This window comes from Oryctolagus cuniculus, chromosome 1 (assembly GCF_051225735.1).
Source record: "Oryctolagus cuniculus isolate XC-2025 breed Fujian yellow rabbit chromosome 1, ASM5122573v1, whole genome shotgun sequence".
In the NCBI taxonomy this organism is placed as follows: Eukaryota; Metazoa; Chordata; class Mammalia; order Lagomorpha; family Leporidae; genus Oryctolagus; species Oryctolagus cuniculus.
In genome coordinates this window covers 206,699,797-206,709,224 of record NC_142867.1, presented here as the reverse complement: position 1 = coordinate 206,709,224, position 9,428 = coordinate 206,699,797, and positions in this window count along the sequence as shown.

Below are 9,428 nucleotides of genomic sequence, written 5' to 3'. Positions count from 1 at the left end.
CAACATACAACAAACAGTAGCGTTTTTATATACTAATAATGTATTTGCTGAGAAAAAAAATTAAGGGAGGAATCCCACAGCCACAAAAACATTAACTATTTAGGAAAATATTTAACGAGAGAAGTGAAAGTTCTCTACAGTGAAAATTATAAAACACTGATGAAAGAAATCCTCAGTGATACATAAAAATGGAAAAATATTCCTTACTCATGGACTGAAATATCATTAAAATGTCCATTCTATCTAAAGCAATCTATAGATCCAATGCAATTCCTGTCAGAGTAGCTAGGAAATTTATTACAGAATTAAAGAATCCTAAAATGCATATGAATTACAGATCAGAATAGCCAAATTGATCCTGAGCCACCAAAAAAGAAAGAAAGGGACAAAGAGAGAAAGAAAGAAAAAGGGAAAGAGAGAAAGGAAAAAGAAAGAAAGAAAGAAAAAGGAAAAATCAAGCTGGAGGCATCCAATATCAAGTTTCAACCACACTAGAAAGCTGTACTAATTGAAACAGAAAGGTACTGCCTTAAAAACCAGCACATAGATCAAAGTAACATAATAGAGAGCCTAAAATGATCCATGTACATACAGCCAACTGATTTTTGACACAGGTTTCAACAACATACATTGGATAAAAGTCCTTTCAATAAATGGTATTCTCAAAACTGAATGTATGTGTGTAGACATATGTAGACAAAAGAAATAAGATCCCTAACTCTCACATTATACCAAAAATTGTCAAGATGTAATAAAGACCTCAGTTTAAGACCTGGAAGTATAACACTTCCAAGATATTGATATAGGTGATGACTTCATGGATAAGACCTCAAAAATTCAAGCAACAAAAGGAAAGCTAGGTGGGCGCCGCGGCTCACTAGGCCAATCCTTCCACGTGCGGCGCTGATACTCTGGGTTCTAGTCCTGGTTGGGGCGCCTGTTCTGTCCCGGTTGCTCCTCTTCCAGTCCAGCTCTCTGCTGTGGCCTGGGAGGGCAGTGGAGGATGGCCCAAGTGCTTGGGCCCTGCACCCCATGGGAGACCAGGAGGAAGCACCTGGCTCCTGGCTCCTGGCTTCAGATCGGCGCAGCGCGTCGGCTGTGGCAGCCATTTGGGGGGTGAACCAACAGCAAAGGAAGGCCTTTCTCTCTGTCTCTCTCTCTCACTAACTCTGCCTGTCAAAAAATAAATAAATAAAAATTTAAAAAAAGGAAAGCTAAACTCAGAAGCTTCTGCATAGCAAAGGAAACAATCAACGGAGTGAACAGACCAGAACTAGAGAAAATATTTGCAAGCTATTATTTTTACAAAGGATTAATATCTGCAATATATCAGCGACTCAAAAAACTCAACCACCAAAAAACAATCAAACCAAGTAAGGAATGAATAAAGGACCTGGATAGAAAATTGTCAGAAGAAAATACAAATGGCCAACAAATATATGAAAATATGCTCAGTATCACTAACCATCAGGGAAATACACATCAAAATCACAATGAGATATCTTCTCACTCCTGTCAGAACAGCTATTATCAAAAAGAGAGCAGCAAATGCTTGCAAGGATATAGAGAATGGGAGACTCATACGTGGTTTGTGGAAATGAAAATTAGTGCATTCATTGTGGAAAACAGTGTGCAGATTTCTATTAAAAATAGAAATGGAACTATCATGTGGTACAGCAATCCCACAATTGTGTTTAGCCCAAAAGACATGAGCTCATTTTATCAGAGATACTGCGGCTCCACAGTGTTTATAACAGCCCTGTTCACAATAGCCAGTGGAGTCAATCCAAGGGTCCAGCATCAGATGAATGCATAAAAAAAATGTGGTATATATCCATAGTGGAAAACTGCTCAACTGTAAAAAGAATAAAATTCTGTCATTTGCAGTAAAGTAGATGGAACTGGAGCACATCATATTACATGAAATAAGCTAGACACAAAAAGACAAAAACTACCTATTCTCTCTTAAAAGCGGGTGTTAAAATTAAAACAAAGAAAAAAAATCTGAAAACAAAGGTTTGATTACTAGAGACTGGGAGTGGTAGGTGGGAATAAGGATTTTGGATTTAAAAACAGTAAGCTACATGTACTTCATTAATTGTGACAGATGTATTAAAATGGTATGTTAGTGGGGAAATGGAGTGAGGAGTATTTGAGAATGTGTATTAATAATAATTATTAGTAATAATTATTAATAATAAAAATGAAAAAATATATGATAGTATATCTTATTGTAGCTAAAAATTATTGCTTGAATCTTAACTTAGATCTCTCCTCTTGTGCTTTGTGTTTACTAAATGCACTTAGAGAATGTACAGAGTTTGCAGAGACAGAGGGAGGGAAAGATATGTCAGGTATGTGTGAATAAGAAGCTTGCTCAGACAAAAATCATAGAAGTATAAACAGATGAATGCAAAATATTAATTAAAGTTCTATTGCTAGGAATAAAATATTTGTCTCCATTTACACATGGACAGCTGTATTTATAAATCCAGTTATGCAATTTAAATCACATGCTTTAAAAGATACACATAAGATGAGCCTTTGGCCCAGTAGGTTAAGATGTCAGTAATCCATATCAGATTACGTAGGTTTGAGTCCAGGTTCCAGTTCTCCCTGGAAGGCAGTAGATTATTATTCAAGTGCTTTAGTCCCTGCCACCCACATGGAAGACCAGGCTGGAATTCCTGAATTCTGTCTTTGGCCTGGCCCAGCACTGTATATTGTGGGTATTCGTGGAGTAAACAAGTGGATGGAAGACCTCTGTATTTCTCTGTTCCTTGAATAAAAATAAATAAATAATATATATTTTAAAAAGTACATAATACACAGAATTGTTGCTTTATTATATTTATTATAATGAAGATGTACATTCTGTTCTCCATTTGGGAAGTACTTGATCATTAACTGTATGTATATCTGTATTCATGCATTTAATTATCTGGACCAACATAAGACAATTTTGAAGACACATAGAAATATAAAAATCTTCAAGAAAGCTAAACATATACTAAAAAAGAACAAAATCATATATGTGCATATTACATAAATACATATGTGTTTCTATTTTATGCTACCAGTTGACGTCATCCAATAGTCAGACTATAAAATCAGATCTTCATATATTTGTCACCAGGTGGGTCACAGGGACCATGTGCAAATCAGAATCAGCTACAAAGCTACAATGAGACTTTGCTAGGAAAACCAAAGCAAATCTAGAAGCAGACATAGAAAATGACAGAAGTTTAAATTCAAAAACAATCACATGGAACTGTTCTATATCTTGGCTGTGTCAATGCCAGTATACTCAACATGAAATACTACAATTTTACAAGTGATTTTTATTAGGAGAAACTGAATAATGGTACATGGGTTTTCTCTGTATGTTATCTAACTATTTGTAAAGCCATGACTATCTCAAAATAAACAGCTCGACCAAAAAGACAGAAAAAGTGAAACTGTATGACTATAGGTGTCAGAAAAACGACCCTGCAGCGAAGAGCTGTTGCATTCTTCTTGGACACCAGAGCTTATTTAGATTTTGTAGGTGATTCTCCCTGCTCATGTCAAGGTGGAAACTCCAGTTGTGAAAGGAATAATGAGTAAGAAAGGGAGGAAAAAAACAAGAATAATGTTACATTCTACCTTTCACTTAACCTTGAAAGAGGTACTGGCATTGAAGCATAGTGAGTTAAGCCACTCCCTACAGAACGAGCATCCCATGTGGGTGTGTACTTGTGATCCAGCTCCCTGCTAATGTACTTGGGGAAGCAGTGGAGGATTGTCTAAATGCTTGGGCCCCTGCACCCATGCAGGAGACTTGGAAGAATCTCCATTCCTGGCTTCGGCCTGGCCCAGCCTGGCCATTGCAGCCATTTGGGAACTGAATCAGTGGATGGAAGACTTTCTCTCTCTCTCTCCCTCCCTCCCTCCCTCTGTGTGTGTGTGTGTGTGTGTGTGTAACTCCACCTTTCAAATAAATAAATCTTAAAAAAGAAACCCAGAAAGAACACTGGAACCTTGCTGGATAATGCCAGATAATCAATACAATTTATATTTCTTTTGAACGCACTGATCAATTAATCTAAATCAAAGAAAAAATGAGCATCATTAATGAGACAAGGGAGTTGAGAACTGGCTTACTTGGGTCTTACTGAAGCAGATATCAGTAAATGAAATTTGGGTAAACTTTTTAACACACTGCTAAGTGTTCAGTGAGAACAACAAAACAAATGGAGTACTTAATGATCACATCTATGTCTAGGCTCTTTCTGATATACCAAAGAAATGGTCACATAGAAGTTTGACAAGTCTTCTAAGAAACCTCCCTGTGGTGAAGGGCTGGATGACAAAAATAACAGCTACAACTGGGAACCCATGAATTCCAGGCCGGTGTCGTGGCTCAACAGGCTAATCCTCCGCCTGCAGTGCTGGCACCCCGGGTTCTAGTCCCAGTCGGGGCGCCGGATTCTGTTCCGGTTGCCCCTCTTCCAGTCCAGCTCTCTGCTGTGGACTGGGAGTGCAGTGGAGGATGGCCCAAGTGCTTGGGCCCTGCACTCGCATGGGAGACCAGGAGAAGCACCTGGCTCCTGGCTTCGGATCAGCGCAGCGTGACTTGGGGGGGTGAACCAATGGAAAAGGAAGACCTTTCTCTCTGTCTCTCTCTCTCTCACTGTCTAACTCTGCCTGTCCAAAAGAAAAAAAAAATTGACTTCCTCTTATCATTCCATTTTCTCAGACTTTTGAAATAAGTACTCACAGATGCTGAAATATGCCCTTTAGCTAGGATTGAGGCAGAATCACTGAGAAACTTAAAGAAGACCTCTGTATCAGTCAGCTTTTTATTACTGTAATGAAACAGCCAAACATGCTAATCATGAAGAAAGACGTTTATTTAACCTGCAATTTTGATGGTTCAGGGGATGGCATCTGTATCAGCTTGGTTCTGCTGATGATCCCCTTGGCTGCTTCATTCATCAGCTATGTTAGTGATTAATAGGGGAGAACATGCTGGAGTCAGGACTAAGTGATCATATCTCCAGACTGGAAAACTGAGAGCTGGGTGCAGTCAGGTTCAGGCTTTTTTAGCAATAGTCTTGAGAGAACTAACTATGTCTTCAAAAGACAGGACCCTCAATGACCTAAGCGTGTCCCACTAGCTCCCGTCTCTTAAGGGTGTCATACCACCTCCCAATATCATCACCCTGAAAACAAGCTCCCAAGCCATGCAACTCCAGGAGACAAATCACAGTCAAACCAAAGCAACCCCCAAAGACCATACCCCGTTGCCTGGCTAACAAGGATCAAAATATATACAATAGCAATTTACTAAAGAGGGAGGTACAAAATTGTGGAGATGGCGCTCAACAATAATGTAATGCTAAAGCTGATGATGGAGCAGTGCTATAACTTGAATGTCTTCTCAATATCCATAACCTAATCACCAATGTGATGGTATTGCTGAGCCTTTGGGTGGTGATTAGGTTATGTGGGCTCCATGGGATTTGGACACTTTTGGATCCAGAGAGCTGCCTTTCCCCTTTCACCATAAGATGCAATGAGAAGACACCTTTAATGTATGAAACAGGAAGTAGGCCCTCATCAGACACCAATTTTGTTTCACTTTGGTGTGTGACTCCTGATCCTCCATTGTGAAAAATAAATTTCTGTTGTTCATAATCCACACAGTTTATGGTATTTTTAGTATAGAAATCTGAACAGATTAAGAAAAGAAGACATTGAGAAAACACTCAGTGATTGAACCTCTAAATCCATGGGCTTGACATACACAGATTCCACTAACCATATATAGATAATATTCAGAAAAAAAGTGTCTGTACTGAACATATACATAATTTTGTATATTATCATTCCTTAAACAATACAGCATAATTATTTACATCACCTTTTCATTATAGTTGGCATTATAAGTTATCTGAAAATGACTGAAAGTATAATAGATATGATTTAAAGTGTATGAGAGGATGTACATATGTTATATTGAAATATTATGCATTTCATTTAAAGGACTTGGTCATCAGAGAATCTTGATACCCATGGGAGTCCTAGAACCAAATTATGTTGCTATCAAAGCACAATCAAATTTTCATTTCTAGCTATTTTTCCTTATATACTCTTTTTTTTAAAGGTCTTGATTTGTCTTTTTCCTGGCCATGTAATTTCTTCAAAATTGATATCTCACCATTTTCTTCATATGAAAAGCGATTATTTAACCTTGTGATAATGCATAAGGTTAGGAGAAAACAAGAACTTATAACACCGGAGAGAGAAAGTTTTTCAAAACTGCAATTATTTTAACTCTCCCTAAAATAATATTCTTTTAAAGATAAGATTATGAATAAACAGTGATTTTGTGAACAGTTTTCATGACTGCATAATGTGGGTTTTTTAATCTCTATTCAATTCACAACCAATTATTGTTAATAAATATGTATGTTTTCTGTGAAACATAATAATACTGTTTTAACTATAAACGTGAAAGTTGCATTTAAATGTGTGATAGATCAATAAAACATTTGAAAGTAAATTGCTGAAATATCTTCTATTTTGATTTTAGTTTCTTCAGTATTACAAATTGTTCTAAGATAAAATTTACTATTTTATTCTCTCATAAATCATTCATAACCTAACACTTTCCACATTTTTAATTCTTTCCACACTTTTTAGTTGTGTTAAATTCTCTTACTATTTTCTGGAATTATTAATCTAGTCTTCAGTTACTCTTTTATAAATAAAGATGGTATCATTTTTTGTATATGCTTTTTCCTTCAGTGTACTTTTTAATATTATTCCTCCTATAACTTCCATACTATTAGTATAGCTAGTTAGCATATGTGTATACCTGTGAGTATGTAAACACATACTGCATACATCGTGACTGCATACAATTCATTCCTTAAGAGTGCTATGTTTCAAAAATTGTATGTTTTTTAATTAGTCTCTACAAAGTTTTTACATTTTGCTTTATAATATTATGTATTCTCCATTTAACGATAAAGAACTTGTATATTTATTAAGACAACTGTTAATAAAATGTTTCTTTGAGAAAACAAAAAAAGAACATTTCCCCAAGGAGTGGGGGGACTAGGCATGAATGATGAGGGTGATCTTGTGCCACCAGATAACAAAAGAACTAAAAGATGCAACATCACAGTGTGATCTTGTTGCTAGAATAGCTTCAATTTATCTGTGGCATTCTCAGGAACATGGGATTGAGGAGCTGGGAAAACAGGAAGAAAGGCTTGGATACCAGAGGGAAAGGCTGGATTGTTCAGAAAGTGCTGTGTGGATACTGGCTAAATAATTTGAAAAAGTAAAGTCAGACCCTTAACTTGCACCAAAGTAAATTAGAGATAGATTGCAGATTTCAACATAAAAAAGTGAATCTATGAAATAATTAGAAGAGAATGAATGATAATTTACCTTATGCCAGTGTGGAAAGGGACCTCTAAAATCAATTTTGTTGTTTTAATTAAAAAAAGACAATTGTTTTCTAATTCATTAATGTTTTTATTCTAAATTAGTCTCATATTTTCCATAGATTCATTTGTTTTCTTTTCAAGCATGTGGAAGTGTACTTTATTTTTATTCTCATAATAAATTAAAAGGGATTCAGCTTTCTTTGGTAACATGTTGGCTGTGTTACATAATCTTTTATATGGTACATTTTCATTGCTATTTACTTCTGAATAGTTTATAATTCATTTTTTAATGTTCTCTTCCTCCAAAAATAATTAAGTTTTTTTCACAGTCTGTGGTGGGGGGGACTCTTTCTCATTTGTTCATAATTTCTAGACTTAACAAGTTTAATAAGAAAATAATTAACCTACTTTTAGAAATTTATTAAAAACTTAAGTATAAGTTGAAATGTAATCTATATCCTGTATTTTATAATACATCAAAGATATTGAAAATGAAATCCTAAAAATTAATTTAGGGTAATATAATTTCTATATATTCTATATTGAATACATATATTATGTGTATATATATATATATATGTAAAAGTATATGTAATAAGCCAGCGCCGTGGCTCACTAGGCTAATCCTTCACCTGCGGGGCCGGTACCCCGGGTTCTAGTCCCGGTCGGGGCGCCAGATTCCGTCCCGGTTGCTCCTCTTCCAGTCCAGCTCTCTGCTGTGGCCCGGGAAGGCAGTGGAGGATGGCCCAAGTGCTTGGGCCCTGCACCCGCATGGGAGACCAGGAGGAAGCACCTGGCTCCTGGCTTCGGGTCGGCGCAGTGTGTCGGACATAGCAGCCATTTGGGAGGTGAACCAACGGAAAAGGAAGACCTTTCTCTCTGTCTCTCTCTCTCACTGTCTAACTCTGCCTGTCAAAAAAATGTATATGTAATGTGTAAATTATATATATTATGCAAACAGATGCATATAATGTTCCTGTTTTTTTCATTTGAACATCTGAAAGTCATCTTCAGTTAGACACATAATAAGGATCTGAAACTTGAAAGTCTTCAGAAAAGAAGTATAAATGCCACTGTGTATTTCCCCATGACTATTTACTTCCTCAGTTTGCCTATACATACAAATGCTAAGACCCTTCACATCGTTTATCAAATCGAATCACCAGAAGTCATGAGTTATTTGTACGTTTCTTCTATTATTACCGCAGGTATTCCATTAATAAATCATATTGATTCAAATATTTATTCTGAATCCATCCACTTTTACATTCACACCCCCTCTTTCTTTCCTAGTTATATGACAGTAATATCTTACCAAAACCATCACTGTGGTTTTATAATTAGTCTACTTTCCATTTCATTCTATCAGCCTTTTTTCCTACCTACTTCCAGTAACCATCTTCCTTCCACATGTTTAAACTTCTCCAATGGCTTTTTAAACAGCATCTCAATTATTTCTGTGTTGTATATAATCTAGCTGATATCTATCAAATCTAATACTATTCACAGTCCCACTTGCTAAGCCACAGCCACCCTATCAGGGTATTTTTTCCATACACAGCCCTGTATGTTCTACTATTGGACTATTGTACATTTGATCCTGTCTAGAATTCTTTTCACCCACATGTTAGACACCTACCTGTATCTCATTATCATGGTTTGATAAAGTGTCTCATCCTCAGAGAGGATGTCCTTGAACTCATTTTTTTAGGTAAATTTCCTAGTTATAATCTTCAAGTATTCAATTCTTTATGTGTTCACTTTCTGAGTTTTTGAGCCTCCTTCTTATAAATCGGTGCCATGAAGAACAGGGCATTTTGTAGACCTTGTATTTTTTTAAGATTTATATTATTTTATTTGAAACACAAAAGTACAGAGATGGAGAGGAGAGAGGAACAGAGAGGGACAGAGAGAGAATGATTGAGAGAGAAAAGTCTTCCATCTGCTGATTCACTCCCCTCAAATGGCCTCAATGTCTGGAAGTGG